Source organism: Eleutherodactylus coqui, chromosome 2 (assembly GCF_035609145.1).
Source record: "Eleutherodactylus coqui strain aEleCoq1 chromosome 2, aEleCoq1.hap1, whole genome shotgun sequence".
Classification (NCBI taxonomy): domain Eukaryota; kingdom Metazoa; phylum Chordata; class Amphibia; order Anura; family Eleutherodactylidae; genus Eleutherodactylus; species Eleutherodactylus coqui.
The window spans coordinates 63348070-63366174 of record NC_089838.1 but is presented as its reverse complement, the minus strand read 5'-3'; positions in this window follow the sequence as shown (position 1 = coordinate 63366174).

Sequence of the window (18105 nt, the reverse complement as noted above, 5' to 3'; positions counted from 1 at the left end):
ATATACATGTACACATATTGTATCATACATGTAATGACTGACAATCAAAAGCTGAAGGTACAAAGATAAATCCCAAGAAGCCTAGAACATGAATAGAACAAGAGTCATTTTGACCCATCGATAAATCTACATTTTTGTGATTTCCTGTGATGGGATGTTTCACCAGTAGCCCACCATCATATGTGTATCCCATCATCCGCAGTACTGTTCTTCCATGGTGCTTATTTCCTGGTGGTATCGTTCACCCCATTCATCACTTACATCTGCAAGTCGTTCCAAAATAACTGCAGGTCCGGCAATTTGATGTTCATGTTACACCAAAGTGTCAAAACCAAAAGTAAGCCTATTCTCCACAAGTTCACTGTAGTTAACAGCCTTCTAGTTCCCAAGGAAATGCTTTACAACCCTACAAACCAACTATCACGCACGCCTCAAAGTTGTCCACTGATTCTTGGAAACACCGATCTTTCATGAGTTCCTAGATTTGTGGTCCATCGAATTTACCTGCTTTTAGATTCTCCATGCTCATCGCATCTCATTTGTAGCTGAAACACCTTCCATTTCCCTTTAATGTCTTAACAAATTGTTTCTCTAACCCAAGTTTGATGTTCAGTGGTGGCGATATGTATCATATGTACTAACAGTAAGCAAATGCTGGCAAGAAAATAACGTAAATATAACAAAAATAGATGACATCAAGAATATCTCAAAAACTGGAGCTCCTAGAATGAAATGGATCGTATTTTTGGAATAGGCGGCACAAAAATACCCAGAATAAGGTCTAAAATTCCAGGCCCCATGAAACATTTTTTTTTGTTGCTCACCAGCAAATAGAACCAAACTGTGGGTCTGCTCTTTTCTTGCACGTGTCTAATATTTTCACCTGACGAAAAGTCCTGCATGCATGACTTTTTCGTCTGGCATTTCATGCCGGATCTGCGCCGTAGGCTCTGAACGGTGTCTTTGACAGTTTATAAGAAGTGTGCTAATACTAAAGCAAATCATCAGTGTTACAAATGTGCTCCTTTCCATGGAAACTTCTCTGAAGAAACAAGTGTCTCACTTTACGAGTGCTTACACTGTGAGGTAGACAGAAAACACCTATTTAAAGAATTAGACATTTAGGGACCTTACACACGTGACGGAATTATTCCGTAGGATGCAAGCCGAGGTAATGAAAATGGCTTCAAAGCTAGACCTGCGGATTTTGATGGGGAACTCTGGAGCTGCGGATTTAGCAGCGTCTTGTGATTTAATTCCATTCTGTGTAAAAGTTCCCAAAATGACAAACTTTGGCAGTGCAGAGACAGCTCAGTGGGAAATCTGTAGTAACTGAAGCACTGCAGGTGAATAAAATCCAAATAAATAGAATTAACTAAAGCAGAAACAACAGAGGCAGCAATGTACAATGAGATGAAAAGGTGAAGGTGTTAGCAGTGAATAAGAGGCCTTGGCTTAGTGTGTTTATACTAACTTGCAATGGCAATATCCTCTCCCTCTTTATGCAGCATGGGTAATATTAGTGGGTGGTATATACAGAAACTCAGACAGCAAGCCTCAGAAAGATGAACTGAACAATTATAATCTCTACTCCCAGGCTGACATTTATAAGGCTGTCAAATGTAACCAAATGACAGCAGCACTTTTAACCCTATTTACTGAAATGTTCACTTGAAACTTTACTTGAAAAGAAGAGAGGGGGGGGGGGGGGGGCTAGGTTCAAATCCCATCAAGGATAACATGTACGTGCACTTCAAAAAACTCCATCCAGATGTTGCCCTGGGTCAGGTTTGAACCTACAACTCTAGTACTGTGAAGTAGGAGTGCTAAAAACTGAGCCACCACACTTACATACTCTATTACGGAGGAGAAGATCAACAACAACAAGAGTAAACACAAAGAGAACATAAAAACCTAATCCAGATGTTGCCCCTGGTCAGATTTGAACCTACAACTCCACCACTGCAAGAACAGCTGGATGAGTTTTTATGTTCTCTTTGTGTTTATTCTTGCTGTTCTTCTTTTCCTCTAAAGCAGAACATACAAGTGCTGGTGGCTCAGTTGTTAGCACTGTTGCTTTGCCTACAGAGGAAGGGTATAATGAAATTAATAATAATAAATGCATATTCTATTCAGATGCTGTTCTTTATCAGGACACCACTGCTGCAAGGTTTCCTTCATACATATATTCCTTTACTTGATATAGCTCCCAATATACTCTACTTATGGCCCTGATAACGACAAACATTATGAAAACTGATCTAGATTGCAGACCAGCTAGTTCTAAATACAGAACATTAAAACCTCTGATATGGCCTTAGTCCCTTTAGCGCCACCATAGCAGTTCTGACCCATCAGGGCATGGACTCCAGAAGACCTACCAAAGTTGGCTCTCTACGGAACAAACTTCACATACCACAGATGCTCGATTGAGATCTGGGTAATTTGGAGTCCAATTCAACACTATACATTCTTTATCATGTTCCTCTAATCATTCCTGAACTACTTTTACAGTTGATATTAGTCAGGGTGGGCATTTCTATGCAGCAATGTACTTAGCAGTAGGATTTCTGTGGGATTAAACCAAATGGTAGATATTAAAGGGGTTGTCCCGGGAAAGCAAGTGGGTCTATACACTTCTGTATGGCCATATTAATGCACTTTGTAATGTACATTGTGCATTAATTATGAGCCATACAGAGGTTATCAGAAATTATTCACTTACCTGCTCCATTGCTAGCGTCCTCGTCTCCATGGTGCCGTCTAATTTTCAGCGTCTAATCGCCAGATTAGACGCGCTTGCGCAGTCCGGGTCTTCTTCTTTGCTGAATGGGGCCGCTCATGCCGGAGAGCGGCTCCTTGTAGCTCCGCCCCGTCACGTGCCGATTCCAGCCAATCAGGAGGCTGGAATCGGCAATGGACCGCACAGAAGCCCTGCGGTCCACCGAGGGAGAAGATCCCGGCGGCCATCTTCAGCAGGTAAGTAAGAAGTCACCGGAGCGCGGGGATTCAGGTAAGCACTGTGCGTTTTTTATTTTTAACCCCTGCATCGGGGTTGTCTCGCGCCGAACCCCCCCCCCCCCCCCCCCCCCGGCTGTTGGAAGAAAAAAAAACCCGTTTCGGCGCGGGACAACCCCTTTAACCACAGCGTACGGGAAACACTCCACAAGACTTTTTGCCTTGGATATGCTCTTATTCGGTCATCTACAGTAGCCATCACAAGTTGGCCCTTGTCAAGGCTCAGTTGATTTGATCCTAATATACGTGTTATTGCCAAAATTCTGCAAAACCAGGTATATCTTAATTGTGTTAAATGTATTATAAAAAGGATAGCAGGCTGGTGTATCAGAATGATCTCAGTTTAATTTTTATCACACAGCACTTTTAGAGTATTTGGAATCAAAGGGTGCACTTATCTTCCAGTAAACAAGCATGAAAACTTGAAGAACCTTCTAGAAGGTTTTTTGGGACAATAGTTCCATTCTGTCATCTTGCTAACTCATGCTATGACATCAATGGCTCCTCATCAGCAGTGCTTCTTCTGGCCGTGTCATCTAGATGAGCAAGTCAAAGCAGCTACACTTTGTAGCTAAAACCCTTCTTAATATTTCAATATATGTCTTCTTAAAGCTTACATATACAATTTTGATCACAACAAGGATTCTAATTATATAGAGGCATATAAAGAATCAATTTAACAATGTTACATAAATATACTATCTAACATACACACACTTATAATATTTTTTTCTCAACGGATTATTATTTGACAAGGACCCTTGTGATTTGGAATGTAGAACACAATAGTCCTTGTCAACATGTCATGTTATGGATGTGGCAATGTCAGTGTAGTGATTTGATGTCCTGATAATGTGATGAGTTCAACATTAAATAGCATTTTTTGCATTTCTTACTTTCTATCTCACTAGTCTTACAAGGTGTGATGTAGGGATGCCTATACTGAAAAGTGGAACATTGGCATTCCAATAGTTTGGCGCTGACAACGGTATGGTGAGGGGTCTAAGGATATGGCCACATGGAGCAGGATTTCTGCTGCACAAGATAAAATGTGGATTTTACAGCAATTCCGCTGCAAATCATGTAACAAATCAGCAATAGAATCTACTTTTGCTGTGGAATTCACCCCACTCCTTGAAAGAAGTCCATTATGAGAGTCTGTAGCAAACAATCAAAATGCTGTGGATTTAAAATTCACATTACAGATCAATTCAGGTATGAATTCTGGCCAGATTATTTTTCTACAGCAAGTGGTTGAGATTTCTTAAACTAGGCAGGTGAACAGAAGCCAAGAAATCCAAAGGATCAGACAAAATGCAAACACAAAAAGTGACAAACACAAGAGAAGTGCATTGAAGGCTGGAGGCCGTGTCCGAAGAGGGCACCATCAAACTAAAGTTAAGAGACTCTCTTCTGCTTTAAATAGACCATTGGGTTTAATTTTATGTCTGGTTACCATGTCAACTGGATGCATATGCCAGTGGCATCATCACCATATACCAGTTGCCCATGGTAATGCAGCACAGCCATTGACAAGATCCAGCTGGAACACAGCTGGAGCGAATTCAGGTATGTAAGGATATGTTCACAAAATTGAAATCAGACGGATTTTAATAAAAACTGTGGTGGAAGTGTTTGTTGAGCACAAATTTCTGGTGGGGATTTGAATTTGTAGCAACCATGGATCCACACAAGCATTTAGCTTATTTCAAGGGGCACCACCACTCAGCCCCTTCTCTGAGGCATAGATGATATCTGCAAGAAGTTGGCCAAAAGAGGCCAGACGGGATGATGACTTTGGAATGTCAGGAAGTGAGTATTCTATACAGGAGGTTCAGGGGCTTCTTTTTTAAATTCAGGGCATCGCGTGAGATATACATTTACTCATGTGAAACAGTGGTCTCATTTTTTAAAGTCAGGAGACACAGTGGGTACATATTTTTAACGTTGCATAGTGGGGGAATTGTTTTTGTCAGTGGGGAAGAATAAGGACTAGAGATGAGCGAACGTACTCGTTCGAGCTTGATACTTGTTCGAGTATTAGCGTGTTCAAGATGCTCGTTACTAGAGGCGAGCACCACGCGATGTTCGAGTTACTTTCACTTTCATCTCTGAGACGTTAGCGCGCTTTTCTGGCCAATAGAAAGACAGGGAAGGCATTACAACTTCCCCTGCAACGTTCAAGCCCTATACCACCCCCCTGCAGTGAGTGGCTGGCGAGATCAGGTGTCACCCGAGTATATAAATCGGCCCCTCCCGCGGCTCGCCCCAGATGCATTCTGACATAGCTCAGGGAAAGTGCTGCTGATGGTGGAGCTGCTATAGGGAGAGTGTTAGGATTGATTTTAGGCTTTAAGAACCCCAACGGTCCTTCTTAGGGCCACATCTGACTGTGTGCAGTACTGTTGAGGCTGCTTTTTGCAGTGTTGCACTTTTTTTTTTTCGTATATCGGCCGTGCAGAGCATTGCGTCCTCACTCTGCAGTAATTTTACATAGTCCAGGGCCAGTAGTGGTGAGGCAGGGACAGTGAAAGAGATATACTGAGTATATAGGCAGTGGGCTTTTCTAAAAAAATTTGAGAAAAAACATTCTATTTGGGCTGCCTGTGACCTTCCTGAGTTTACTGCGTCTCTGCTGGGGGTAGTAGTCCTAATTAATACGCAGCTAGCTAAGTGTTACAGCAGGCTTGCGCAAAATTCTTTCCTGGCTCTGCTGTGCGTTACACATCACCGCTGTCATCCTGTCCAGAGGGAAACAGTCTGCAGTAATTTTACATAGTCCAGGGTCAGTAGTGGTGAGCCAGGGACAGTGAAAGAGATATACTGTGTATATAGTCAGTGGGCTTTTCCCAAAAAATTTGGGAAAAAACATTCTATTTGGGCTGCCTGTGACCGTCCTGAGTGTACTGCGTCTCTGCTGGGGGTAGTAGTTCTAATTAATACGCAGCCAGCTAAGTGTTACAGCAGGCTTACGCAAAATTCTTTCCTGGCTCTGCTGTGCATTCCATAAGCGAAGTCAGCCTCCAACCACAGGCCAATAAGCGGCACATTTAATTACAGGGTTCTGTTTCTGCACTACTGGTAATACACCATGCTGAGGGGTAGGGGTAGACCTAGAGGACGTGGAGGCCCAAGTCAGGGTGTGGGCACAGGCCGAGCTCCTGATCCAGGTGTATCGCAGCCGACTGCTGCAGGATTAGGAGAGAGGCACGTTTCTGGCGTCCCCACATTCATCTCACAATTAATGGGTCCACGCGGTAGACCTTTATTAGAAAATGAGCAGTGTGAGCAGGTCCTGTCGTGGATGGCAGAAAGTGCATCCAGCAATCTATCGACCACCCAGAATTCTGCGCCGTCCACTGCTGCAACTCTGAATCCTCTGGCTGCTGCTCCTCCTTCCTCCCAGCCTCCTCACTCCATTACAATGACACATTCTGAGGAGCAGGCAGACTCCCAGGAACTGTTCTCGGGCCCCTGCCCAGATTGGGCAGCAATGGTTCCGAATCCTCTCCCACTGGAGGAGTTTGTCGTGACCGATGCCCAACCTTTGGAAAGTTCCCGGGGTCCGGGGGATGAGGCTGGGGACTTCCGGCAACTGTCTCAAGAGCTTTCAGTGGGTGAGGAGGACGATGACGATGAGACACAGTTGTCTATCACTCAGGTAGTAGTAATTGGAGTAAGTCCGAGGGAGGAGCGCACAGAGGATTCGGAGGAAGAGCAGCAGGACGATGAGGTGACTGACCCCACCTGGTTTGCTACGCCTACTGAGGACACGTCTTCAGAGGGGGAGGCAAGTGCAGCAGCAGGGCATGTTGGAAGAGGCAGTGCAGTGGCCAGGGGTAGAGGCAGGGCCAGACCGAATAATCCACCAACTGTTTCCCAAAGCGCCCCCTCGCGCCATGCCACCCTGCAGAGGTCGAGGTTCTCAAAGGTCTGGCAGTTTTTCACTGAGAGTGCAGACGACCGACGAACAGTGGTGTGCAACCTTTGTCGCGCCAAGATCAGCCGGGGAGCCACCACCACCAGCCTCACCACCACCAGCATGCGCAGACATATGATGGCCAAGCACCCCACAAGGTGGGACGAAGGCCGTTCACCGCCTCTGGTTTGCACCGCTGCCTCTCCCCCTGTGCCCCAACCTGCCACTGAGATCCAACCCCCCTCTCAGGACACAGGCACTACCGTCTCCTGGCCTGCACGCACACCCTCACCTCCGCTGTCCTCGGCCCCATCCACCAATGTCTCTCAGCGCAGCGTCCAGCCGTTGCTAGCGCAAGTGTTGGAGCGCAAGCGCAAGTACGCCGCCACGCACCCGCACGCTCAAGCGTTAAACGTGCACATAGCCAAATTGATCAGCCTGGAGATGCTGCCATATAGGCTTGTGAAAAACGGAGGCTTTTAAAGGTATGATGGCGGCGGCGGCCCCGCGCTACTCATTTCCCAGTTGCCACTACTTTTCCTGATGTGCCGTCCCAGCCCTGCACGACCACGTCTCCCGCAACATTGTACGCGCCCTCACCAACGCGGTTACTGCCAAGGTCCACTTAACAACGGACACGTGGACAAGCACAGGCGGGCAGGGCCACTATATCTCCCTGATGGCACATTGGGTGAATTTAGTGGAGGCTGGGACAGAGTCAGAGCCTGGGACCGCTCACGTCCTACCCACCCCCAGAATCGCAGGCCCCAGCTCGGTGGTGGTATCTGCGGCGGTGTATGCTTCCTCCACTAAACCACCCTCCTCCTCCTCCTCCTCCTACGCAACCTCTGTCTCGCAATCAAGATGTGTCAGCAGCAGCACGTCGCCAGCAGTCGGTGTCGCGCGGCGTGGCAGCACAGCGGTGGACAAGCGTCAGCAGGCCGTGCTGAAACTACTCAGCTTAGGAGAGAAGAGGCACACGGCCCACAAACTGCTGCAGGGTCTGACAGAGCAGACCGACCGCTGGCTTGCGCCGCTGAGCCTCCAACCGGGCATGGTCGTGTGTGACAACGGCCGTAACCTGGTGGCGGTTCTGCAGCTCGGCAGCCTCATGCACGTGCCATGCCTGGCCCACGTCTTTAATTTGTGGTTCAGCGCTTTCTGAAAAGCTACCCACGCTTGTCAGACCTGCTCGGAAAGGTGCGCCGGCTCAGCGCACATTTCCGCAAGTCCCACACGGACACTGCCACCCTGCAACACCGACTGCTGTGCGACGCACCCACACGGTGGAACTCTATGCTCCACATGTTGGCCAGGCTCTATAGGCAGCGTAGAGCTATAGTGGAATACCAACTCCAACATGGGCGGCGCAGTGGGAGTCAGCCTCCTCAATTCTTTACAGAAGAGTGGGCCTGGTTGGCAGACATCTGCCAGGTCCTTGGAAACTTTGAGGAGTCTACCCAGATGGTGAGCGGGGATGCTGCAATCATTAGCATCACCATTCCTCTGCTATGCCTCTTGAAAAGTTCCCTGCAAAGCATAAAGGCAGACGCTTTGCGCTCGGAAACGGAGGCGGGGGAAGACAGTATGTCGCTGGATAGTCAGAGCACCCTCCTGTCTATATCTCAGCGCGTTGAGGAGGAGGAGGAGGAGGTGGAGGAGCATGAGGAGGAGGGGGAAGAGACAGCTTGGCCCACTGCTGAGGGTACCCATGCTGCTTGCCTGTCATCCTTTCAGCGTGTATGGCCTGAGGAGGAGGAGGAGGAGGATCCTGAAAGTGATCTTCTAGTGAGGACAGCCATGTGTTGCATACAGGTACCCTGGCACACATGGCTGACTTCATGTTAGGATGCCTTTCTCGTGACCCTCGCGTTACACGCATTCTGGCCACTACGGATTACTGGGTGTACACACTGCTCGACCCACGGTATAAGGAGAACCTTTGCACTCTCATACCCGAAGAGGAAAGGGGTTCGAAAGTGATGCTATACTACAGGACCCTGGTGGACAAGCTGATGGTAAAATTCCCATCCGACAGCGCTAGTGGCAGAAGGCGCAGTTCCGAGGGCCAGGTAGCAGGGCAGGCGCGGAGATCAGGCAGCATGTACCGCACAGGCAGGGGAACACTCTCTAAGGCCTTTGACGGCTTTCTGGCTCCCCAGCAAGACTGTGTCACCACTCCCCAGTCAAGGCTGAGTCGGCGGGAGCACTGTAAAAGGATGGTGAGGGAGTACCTAGCCGATCGCACGACCGTCCTCCGTGACGCCTCTGCCCCCTACAACTACTGGGTGTCGAAGCTGGACACGTGGCCTGAACTCGCGCTGTATGCCCTGGAGGTGCTTGCTTGTCCTGCGGCTAGCGTCTTGTCAGAGAGGGTGTTTAGTGCGGCTGGGGGAATCATCACAGATAAGCGTACCCGCCTGTCAACCGACAGTGCCGACAGGCTTACACTCATCAAGATGAATGTAATTTTTCTTAGGACCACAAGGCTCAGTCATATAATTTTTGTAAACAATTTTTATACGTTTCAATGCTCATTAAAGCGTTGAAACTTGCACCTGAACCAATTTTTATTTTAACTGGGCTGCCTCCAGGCCTAGTTACAAATTAAGCCACATTAACCAAAGCGATTAATGGGTTTCACCTGCCCTCTTGGTTGGGCATGGGCAATTTTTCTGAGGTACATTAGAACTGTTGGTACACCAATTTTTTTGGGCCCTCGCCTACAGTGTAATCCAATTAATTTTTTGCCCACCTGCATTAAAGCTGACGTTACATCAGCTGTGCTGGGCACTGCAATGGGATATATTTACGTACCGCCGGTGGGTTCCAGGGAGCCACCCATGCTGTCGGTCCACACGGAGTTGTAACTGCGTGTCCACTTCTAAAGAACCCCAGTCTGACTGGGGCATGCAGTGTGGGCCCAAGCCCACCTGCATTAAACATGACATTACCTCAGCTGTGATGGGCAATGCAATGGGATATATTTATGTACTGCCGGTGGCTTCCTGGGACCCACCCATGCTGTCGGTCCACACGGAGTTGTAACTGCATGTGTCCACTTCTAAAGAACCCCAGTCTGACTGGGGCATGCAGTGTGGGCCCAAGCCTACCTGCATTAAACATGACATTACCTCAGCTGTGATGGGCACTGCAATGGGATATATTTATGTACCGCCAGTGGGTTCCAGGGAGCCACCCATGCTGTTTGTCCACGCGGACTTCACAATAGGGAGTTGTACCTGCCTGTGTCTACTTATAAAAAACCCCAGTCTGACTGGGGCATGCAGTGTGGGCTGAAGCCCACCTGCATTTAATCTGACGTTAGCTCTGCTGTCCAGGGCACTGCAATGGGATACATTTATGTACAGCCGGTGGGTTCCAGGGAGCCACCCATGCTGTGGGTGCACACGGAATTCCCATTGCGGAGTTGTACCTGCCTGTGACTATTTATAAAAAACCCCGGTCTGACTGGGGCATGCAGACACCTTGACAGAATGAATAGTGTGTGGCACATAGGTTCCCCATTGCTATTCCCACGTGTGCAGCTCCTGATGGCGGTAGCACAGGATTATATTTCTCATTGCTTCTGTACAGCATTGTGGGCTATCGTCCTGCCCCTTTTAAAGAGGGTCGCTGCCTAGCCATGCCAACCCTCTGCAGTGTGTGCCTGCGGTTCCTCCTCATGGCAGACGCACTTATAAATAGACATGAGGGTGGCGTGGCATGAGGGCAGCTGAAGGCTGCGCAGGGACACTTTGGTGTGTGCTGTGGACACTGGGTCGTGCGGGGGGGGGGGGGGTTGGGCAGCATGTAACCCAGGAGAAGTGGCAGCGGAGTGTCATGCAGGAAGTGATTGTGCTTTGTTGAAGGTTGTGTGGTGCTTAGGAAAGGTATGCATTGCTAATGAGGGCTTTTCAGAAGTAAAAATTGTTGGGAGGGGGGGCCCACTCTTGCCGCTATTGTGGCTTAATAGTGGGACCTGGGAACTTGAGATGCAGCCCAACATGTAGCCCCTCGCCTGCCCTATCCGTTGCTGTGTCGTTCCCATCACTTTCTTGAATTGCCCAGATTTTCACAAATGGAAACCTTAGCGAGCATTGGCGATATACAAAAATGCTTGGGTCGCCCATTGACTTCAATGGGGTTCGTTATTCAAAATGAACCTTCGAGCATCGCGAAATTGAGTAACGAGCACCCGAGCATTTTGGTGCTCGCTCATCTCTAATAAGGACCTTTTGTTAAATGGAGACACAGTAAGAGGAATTCAAGGGGCAAAGTAGGAGCATTTGTTTAATAATCAGAAAGCACATTATAGGTGTTTTTTTTAACAGGGTACACACAGTGCACATTTTTTTAATCATTGGCATATTTGTATTCAAGAGCATAATGTGGTGCAACATTTTGTTCAAGCAGCAGAGCTGGGGTATTTTTTAAAACGTGAAGAAAAAACATACAGCTCACCATTGAATGTTCACACATGGAGACCAATTGTCTTTGCAAAATGTTCCACAGGTTCACAGATGTAGCAGACCGAGTCCAGTCTTGTAATAATGTGATAAATATAAAGATTAAATCCAGCACCAGCATTCCTAAAAACTCAGTCCTTTATTGAAAATACATAAAAAAAATCCGCACATGCACAGGGGATGAGTTGGCAAAGCGTGAACAATTTTTTATTAAGGGGTACAGTATGGAGAGCTATTTTTTTGACAAGCATCAGGCAGACATGGAAGTGGCTAGAATACACAGAGACCTCCAGAGTATGACAGAGAATAAGGTGAGGGGTACAGTCATGGAATAATGTGTTTTTGCCAAAATTGCCCTTTAACAGATCCACTTTATGCGGATCTATTATACTCAAGAGGCCCACTGTGCAGAGCTACTAAATTTAGGGGCACATTCTGGGGCTTATTTTTATTTAGGAGCATTATGTGTGAGACTGTTATTTTCAAGGGCACATTATGTGCAATGTGCAGCAAAAGCAAGGAGTTGAAGACATGTGGGCAGAAAGCTCTGCAGAGATTAGTTATACCAGAGTCATGCCATGTCAAGTTGTCTAATGTTCCAAAATCTCAGATTTTGTTCAAAATTTGAGTATTACATGCCCATGGTATCAAAAGAAATTTCCCCAAATTTTAGGTTTCTACAGCTAATGGTTCCTGAGTTAGACCGCCCTGTTTAGGGGGGTGTCTGCAAGTGCGCGCACAGCAATGAATTAAATGGCATTTTTTAGCTATTAATAAATTTGAAGCTACGTGATCATAAAAGCTAATAATTGGAGGTCCTGCACAAATTTTTATGTTAAGTTAAGTGGTACCGTCATGAACATTTCTGGTTCCAAAGCTAGCTTGAAAACTTTGCTCGAAGGATGCCTCAAAATCTGTCATTCTCCTCTGAAAGGAAATTTGGGTCACTGTAGCATCTACCTAAAAGATGATGCCAACCTGCTATTTGGACCATGTGTTATACTAGTGGTAGTCAGTCACTATTCTGGTGAATCTTCAGCTCTTGGAGACCTATAGGCACTTCACAGTAATCCATCAAATACGTCATTCTTTACAAAAATTATAAAAGGTACCACTTTGCCAGATTAATTATAAAAAAAGAGTTAGCTTAATTTTTTTTTTTTTACTGATACTATGTGAAAGAGAATTTTTTTTCTATTAGATCAGTAAGTTTCATTTGGCAAAGCCATCAATGGTTTGGTTATAAATTCTGTCAAAGCATGGGGGCTTTTATGCATGCGCAAAGCTTAAAATCCCTTAGTGACAAAGCCTGTTTTGCACCTTTTTTCATAGTCTCATTCCTAGAGTCACGACTTTTTAATTTTTCCATTGGCATAGCTATATGAGGGCTTTTTTTGCAGGACAAATTGTATTTTTTAATGGCATCATTTAATGGCCTAAAAAAATTTATAAAAGTTATACAATACAGTACATGTACCCAAAAATGATGCCATTAAAAAATACAATTTGTCCTGCAAAAAAAGTCCTGAAGTTGGCAATATCAAACCGGAAGGCGAGCTACCTATAGATATTGTTAAAAAAAGACAATTTCAAATGGAGGATGACATAATTCAAATAGATAACAGCTAGATGATATGTGGAGATGAGGGGGGCCCTCGAGGGTATGGGGAAGTGTGCTAATCCGGCACAGGACTGGAGTCCTTAGTTGTAGCTGCCGCTAGCGAGAAATGTGATCAAGGAGTAGCCGGGATCTGGTACACAAGATGACGGAGCAGTACAGTGGATTCAGGCAGAAGAGTAGTCAGAAGGTAGCCAAGCTCGGGTAATATGGAAAGACAATCAGTTGGTAGAGAAGCAGGTATTGAAGGAGGAAGCTTGAGTACAGGCACAAAGCACAATAAACACACAAGGAGGTTAGGAATCAGGCAGGTCTATATAGTATCCCCAATCAAGGTAGGGTGGAGCCAATTCAAGAGCTGGCAAGCAGGAGCAAGGATTTGAACTGGTTCAGCAGTGAAGCTGTTCAACAGGCTGCACAGCTCAATAGGAAGGGCTACTGCTTGGAGTGCAGGAGGTTTTAAGTTTGAGTCCTGACAGCTAGGCCAGGTAAGGACAGGGGCATTAGTACAGAAGTGTACACTAGGTTTGGGTGGGTGTGTGAGAGGTATCTTTATAGTCCAACCATGGGTTTCAATTTTTTGTAAGGAAAAGATCTCTATTTTTATTTTTCCAGCCAGCAAAATCTTCAAGTTATAAATCTTTTGGGTCTTTTTTCCATAATTTAATTATAGAGGGTCAGAACATTTCCACTTGAGTGGTATTAGTGATTTAGCTATAATGTGATCATTTTTTCTTGGATGGAAATTCCCACTGGGAAATCCGCAAAGAATATTAGTTCTGGAGAGAGTTTCAAGTTATTAGAGAAGAGTATTAACCTCATTCCCAAATGGTTGAATTTTAGGGCAGAACCACCAGATGTGAGACACGATGTTTGTTGGCTGCATCTCCAAAATTTATGTGAGTTTGATAAGCCCTTCTGGAACAAGAACTCAGGGCAATGCTGCCAACAAGTAACCAATTTATATAAAGTTTCTATGCATACATCTGGAAAGTCTATGAGAATATGAAAGTAATTAGTCCATCTGTCCTCTATCAAAACAGATATTTAAAAGGGCTGTACCAGAATAAACTTTGCTCACCTATCCATAGAGTAGTCAATAAAAGTCTGATTTGGTGGGGATCTCACGACTAGGACCCCATCAGTCTTGAGGGGGTCCTGTGATCCCTTCTTCTTCTTACTGTGGACTTGCTGCACCCACCTGGAGTAACGTTAAGATTGAATGCATTGGTGGTCCCACTGCGTGGCGCCACTCCATTCATTTTAATGGGGCTGACAGAAATAGCCAAGTACAAGAGCTCGGCCCTCAGCAATCCCACTGAAGATGGATGAAGCAACACGATGCACGTGCAACCACTTTTTCATTCAATCTCTTTCTGACTGCAGGTGAAGCCTATATTGAGAATAAGAGCGGGGCAACAACAACTCCTTTCTCAGGATCACAGGGATTTCAGAAGTGAGACTCCCACCAATCAGACTCTTATCACCTAATTTTGCATATTTCACTTCGCAATAAAAAAGAATAGAAAGAATTCAAAAACTCATAAGAATCACTCAATGGTACCGTTAAAAAGTGCAACTCGTCCTGCAAAAGAAAAAGCATTCACAACCGCACAGCTGACAGAAAAACAAATATTGGTGGTCTTTTAATGTGGCAAAACAACAAAAATACATCTGTCATGAAAAAATATCTATACTGCATAGAAAAAAGCTGCTAAAAAATAATTGCAGATTTTGATAATCTTGCCTTTAGAAAAAAAAAAGAATAAAAAGTGAAATTCAAAAATGTTATACATTTCCCAAAATGGGATAAATGAAGACTAGAGCTCATCCTGTAAAAAACAGACCCTCATAGATCTCCATTGATGGAAATGTAAAAATGTTATGGCTCTTGGAATGTGACGACAGAAAAGCAAATCTTTTTTTAAGTGTTTTTAGTGTACAAAGCTAATGAAACAAAAAAAAAGCTGCATAAACTTGCTATCCCCGGAATCACGCTGCCCCGTATGACTATGTTATCACATTATTTATTCTGCATGTTGTATGCCGTAAAAATGAAATCTAAAAATACATGATGTAATTCCTTTTTTTCACAACCCTTGAATTAATAAGTTATGAAAACTTAAATGAAAATACAACTTTTCCAGCAAAAAAACAAGACCTGATACAGCTATGTCAACAGAGAAATTAAAAAGATATGGCCTTAGGAATGGTACGCTGAAAAAACGGACAAATTGGTTGGCTATTAATGGTGTGAAAGGGATCCATAATTGAGGGGTTAAACTAATGTTATTTCACTTGAAAGCAAACAAAATGTTAATTATGTAAGTGCAAAATAATTAATTCTTTTAGATTTTCTCCAAGCAAACATATTTCTAAAATTCTTTCTTCATGTCCCAAAACAAGATCATAAGGCTAGCTTCACGCGGGCGACTGTGAAGTCTGGTTGCAGCATTTTTAAAACAAGCCCTAAAAGCAATGCAACCTGGGAAGAATGTCTCCATAATACAACATGTACAAAAGCATGCAACTTTTTTTTTTTAATAATTTCACTGCTCTTCTTGCTGGAAGACCTCATGTTAGACTGCCGGAATGCAAATGACCAAGGACATAAGTATAAAATGCCGGTAGCCATGTTAATAATGCCGAAGTATTAGAAAAAGGGACTTTATACAAAAAGTAATTCAATGGAGAATGTTAATTACAGCAGAAAGTCATGACACCGCTACAGCTCACATTCTACTTCATGTTTAGAAAGTGTGGAATCATGTTCCCAGGAATTCAGCATTTAATGCCCACTAATGCTATTTAAGCCCACATTATCATGAAGCATTTTCATGGTGGTTTTGCCATTGCGGCGTTTTATCTCAGCAGACAGATGTGCAATGCTAGAGATGGGAATGAATTCCAATTCCAATATTGCATGAGTTACCACTATAGTTTTGTGGAGTTCTTTGGAGGAATTTTGTTAGTTTTATCCCAGTCATACACATAGAAGACCTTTGTACTTTCTAGCTGGAGCAACAATGAAGAAATTTCCTAAAAGGGCTCAACTATCAAAGGGCTCATTCACACACAACAGGCTTTGTTGCAGAATCTGCACATATTCTTCTGCATAATCTTCTCCTAAAACCACATCAAATACACATCAAAACCTGCATGTAAATTGAAAATCCATGAGTTAGGGCTTAATCACACAAGTGTGTATCGGCCGGCGTTTTCACGACCTTATGATGCATTTGATTCCAATGCATCAGATCACACAGGCATTTTCCCACAACGTAAAAGCGCCCAGCTGGGCGCTTTTACGCCGGGCAGAAAACTATCTTCCTAGCCTGACTACGGCCGCTGCCATTGACTCCTATGGGAGCCAATGACAGCAGACGGAGAAGGGAGGTGGGAGGGAGTTTAGCAGCGTGACTTCTAAACTCCCTCCACCTTCCCTTTTCCTCTCCAACCCTTGCAACTGCTTGTAATGGGAGAGGGTGGGACAGGGTGGAGCTTCGGACAAGGGGTGGGACAGGGTGGAGCTTCAGATATGGGGTGGGGAGGGGTTGGGAGAACACTCCCATTGCAAACAGCCGAAGGGGAAGAGAGAGGAGGTGAGCCGGTGAGAGGAAGTGAAGGGGGAGGGAGGAGACACCATGTATGCCGGGTACGTGCCTCACATGGTAGCGTATATCGTCCGGCCGTGAAAACGCGTCCTATATACACTCGTGTGAATAAGCCCTTAAACACATTAGATTTTAGATGTTGTTTCCATGGATTTTTTTCACCTTTTCTTACCACCAAGTGAATGTAGCCTAATAGAGGAAATAGGGGTCTATATAGGAGGTGAAGTGAAGTGTGTTAGGGATTCTTCAGATGACCGTATGCTCAAATATGCTTACATGAGTATTTGTGCAGTGAATAAGGTTTATTGGCATACGTATTGATGCATAGTACTGTACTTTCTGCGCATGTTGGGTCTGTTAACATGTGCGGGCAAAACACGCCTGCTCTGATTCAATGGCTATTTATTCTAATGAGCTCCAGATGTGTTCTGTTTTTCACAGAATTGCGCAGCGTATTGCGCATTTGTGCACATATTTGCACACCTTCCATAATCTTCTTTGCTGTGAGTATTCATAAAGATAGAGCAGGTCCTATCTTTTTGCATGCCCAGAAAGCGTTAATGAGAGCGAACCTATTGACATTAAAAGCACACGCAAATACGGTCTTCTGAAGAAGCCAGTTAAAATTGCAAAACTATAAGCATTATGCCAAATTCAGACAGCTGTGACATGGCTCCATGTAGTAGCTGTATTTTAAGTGTCACATTTTTTTTTGGTAAAGGTTTCCCTGCTTGTCTCGATTGTATCCAATCTCATTCTTGGCACTAAATATACATTTTTATCCCACACAGAGCTGTATTGTGTCTCATTGAATGGGGCCTTAATGCAGCAATTCTTTAAGTTTACCTTTTTAAGATATAAATTGCTTTTGAGTATTTAGTCATTGACCTCAGAGCTATCACTAGTTGGAAGTGGTAGACATGCTGTTTGGTTTCTTTTTAGTATTTATATATTACTGAATAATATTTTAGTAGAAACTATTCTCCAAGATATTTACAGGGGGCGAACGAAAATTTGGAGACACCGTACAAAATGCATGCTTTAACTTACATGGGATTATAAATAATATTTTAATAAGACATGTAAAGACCGATTTTAAGTGGAGGTAATATGATACATCTGCCGGGACAACAAGGTTCCATTGATCTGGGGTTTGAGCCACTCAGCTGCTGTTACTATCTGCTCCCAAAATCCCCCAGAGCAGGGCAAGAGGTGAAATAAACACAAATTTTGAAAGGAAAGCTCTCAGCCAAGCAGGGATAAACAGGGCAGCTCAGTGCTAATGATTAAAATCCCATGCATTTTGTAGGATGTTTTCATATTTTTCTCCACCCTGGGTACATAACAAATGATCATCAGCAAGTTCTCTATTGAACCTCATTACAAATGTGAACCATAAAGAAAAAAGGTCAGTACCATGTTAGCCAGTAGAGCAAAATATGATTGTTCTCAGTAAGAGAAACCAAG